Genomic DNA, 3,293 nt, shown 5'->3' on the forward strand with positions numbered 1-3,293 from the left:
TTAAGGTCAGAGTGAAGCCTATGACTGGCTTTGGAAGGGATATAAAGTTTGGAGGAGTATATTTTCCTCATTGCAGAGGGATTTGCAGGTGTAAACACCATAAAGAATGTATATCCACTGCTTTTTACTGGAAAAAAAGAACAGGTGCTTCAGAGTTCCAATGATGGTTTCCAGAATCACTCATATGCTCAAATTCATCATGCTGAAATTAGTCATGTGTAAGAAATCAGTTTCCTGTGAACATAAAATTTTTTAGGATTTATACACTTGCAACTAAAGCCAGTGAAGGCTCTTCAGTAGTGGAAAACTGGTGCATGTGGATATCTTCCAGTGGTCAGATGCACTGACTTATTTCTGGGGCCATACTAAATGTGTGCTTCTGAGGGCAGAGTCTGCTTCAGTACATCAACTGTCCCTCCTCTAAGTCCCTGGTTGAATTAGTACGTGCTGCTCACAGCAAAGCCTTCCATTTTAGTGGGCATCAGTGAGGGCAGACTGCAGCAAGATGACTGCAGGAGCATGACGTGAGTATGCCATAAGAGGTGGTGCAAGTGTGCATGAATGTGTTTTAAATATTCCCTCTTCCGCACCTGTCCAGTAAATCCATGTTGTCTTCTCACAGGCAAGACACAGGAAGAGTTACTGATGTCAGGAAAAGGAATCCTTAACTTTCCATTTCTTCACTTCCTATTTCAGCGGCAGACGGTCATCCTTCACCTCTGCACCCACTCACTCTCCCCTACTCCAGCCTCTGCTCATGATAGTCATCACTTGCTTGTTCTGTCTCTCTGAGTTCCTTCTGAGCACCATGCATATCAGGAGAGGCTGAGAGAGGTGGGACTGTTTTGCCTGGAGAAGGGAAGGCTCAGGGGGAATCTCATCAATGTATATAAATACTTGAAGGGAGAATGTGAAGAGGACAGAGCCAGGCTCTATACAGTGGTGCCCAGTGACAGGTCCAGAGGCAATGGGCACAAACTGAAACATGGGAGATTCCCTCTGCACATCAGGATGGAACTGTGAGGGTGACTGAGCACTGGAATACGTTGCCCAGAGCAGTGGTGGAGTCTCCATCCTTGGACATACTCAAAAAACATCCAGATATGCCTATTCTGAGCAACTGGCTCTAGGAGTCCCTTCTTGAGCAGAGGGGTTGGACCAGATGACCTTTCCAACCTCAACCATCCTTTGATTCTGCTCTCAGACAAAGCATTAAGTTACTCTCGCCCCTTTCTGTTGTATTTTGGCAGCCTGTGAAGTTCCCAATCCTACAGCCTTCACTCCTCTCAAGCAGTGTGACAGTTTGCACTGGCAGGCTTATCCTTTTCAGTGGTGATCCTTCATCGTTACCCCAAAATCAGCAGCATAGGGAGAGCTATGTGAGAGCTACATTTAGCTACTTGTTCTCTGACAACAACTCAAATGCTATACCCAAGCAAGGGAAATCCATGTGAGAATCAGCAGAAATTGATAGTGAAGTTGTCACAGAATTCAGTAGGAACAGGGCAAAAACCCACCCGAGTACTGGCATGCTAAGGAAACCTAGGTGTTGGCTGACTAATGAAATAGCTTATCACTGACACCAATTCAGAAAAATGGACTGTGGATAGCTAGCAACACAGTTTAGGGTGTGGCATGACATTTCCACCAATCTCAGCCTGCAAAGTCAAAATAAGGTTTACAGTCACGTCCTGTATTAAAATTCTAGATGCTATTTGTGCCTGGGGTGGGTAAATTCCTATGAACAAAGTCTCAAACTAGTCAACGACTCTTAGAGGTCTTTCAGGGCAATGCCATTTACAGCAATGTATGGGTCTGACTGGCATTCCTGAGCTCCTGGCTCTGCTGCAAATCTCAGATGTGGTCTAGGGCAGGTAACTCAAATCCCCAACTTTAGTTTCGCAACTGCTAACAGAGATGAAGAGGACTTGAAAATATTGCAAGGAATACATACAACTGGTGGCTCTTTTGTTATTAAACACAGCTTTAGGACACGTTCATCTGCAACTAAGTGTGTTAAGCTCTGGGAGACTGGAAGGTCTCATCCAGAACAGCAGCCTAGGCAGCAACAAAGGGTGCATGGTTGGGTGATGAAGCATGGTCTGCTTCATTTCGCTCACACTTAGTGGTGGTCCTCAAAGACAGCCATCAGCAGAAAGCATGGCAGCATGCAAACATGCAGCATATGCAGGATATGAGCCACAACTTGGTTTGTGAACATTGACAAGTAGTGGGGAAAAAAATTTCCCGGAGAAATTTGACTACTAGGGCCAACACATATTCTCTCTGGTGACTGGAAAACCATAGTTTGTGAAATAGGTTGGTGATCTCAGTCCAGTTCTTGATGGATGAGTGAATGTCCATATTGCCATAATTACAGTGATCCATGGACTGCCTCAGCATAGACAGAGGCTGAAGGCTCAAACAGTCTCTCTAAACTGCAGCATTTTAGCTGTGAAGCCATCACTTTTGAATAAACTGGTTTCTAATCCATGAAAGCGCTTCAGGAGTATGAGGAGCCAAAATAACATGTTCAGAGCACTTTGTTGTTCAGCATCACAATCCTTGGACCAACTGTGCTTGACGTTTCTAGTATTTTTACATCACTCACTAAAAACTAGAGGGAGAAACAGCGATCAAACATCAGGTAACACTCCAAGGAGAAGAAAAGTGTATACACAAGTATTCATTGGTAACTGGGTGTCAGATAAATGCTTTATTAGGCAGGGAGCATACCGCTTGGATGACATTACCAATTCTTGAAGGATTTATAACGTGCCATTGAAAACAGAGAAAATCTTGCAAAGGCTTAAAACCCACATGTTTAGATTTACACCTCATAAGTAGTTTCACTGACTTCAATGAAACTATTCACTGTGGAAAGCTAAGAAGGTGCGTAACTCTCTACAGCATTAAACATGTTGCTTGATTATCTCCCCAGGGACTGGAAACAGGGATTGGCAGCTATCAGACATATAGGCTAAAATAGCAATTTGTGTCTTTCCGTATTGGCTTAATTGAAAAACAGCATGAAAAATTGTGGAATGATCCTGGCCTTTTTTTCCAACCTCGCAGTGGGTGCTGTGTGGCTCCAAACTCCTCCCTGCTGCCCCCCAAAAATTGAGATTTGCTTACCAATGGCTAAGAAAAGTAGGTGCGTTTTGACTGTCAAAATAAGTATTTTTAAGTATTTTAAATAATAAGAAAAAAAAATTGTCACGACGCGGGGGAAGGTGGGGGTGGGGTGTCCATGTTGTACGTACGGAAGGCTCGAAAGCAGACCCTCTGCCACG

This window comes from Vanellus vanellus (assembly GCF_965231255.1).
Source record: "Vanellus vanellus genome assembly, chromosome: Z".
Classification (NCBI taxonomy): domain Eukaryota; kingdom Metazoa; phylum Chordata; class Aves; order Charadriiformes; family Charadriidae; genus Vanellus; species Vanellus vanellus.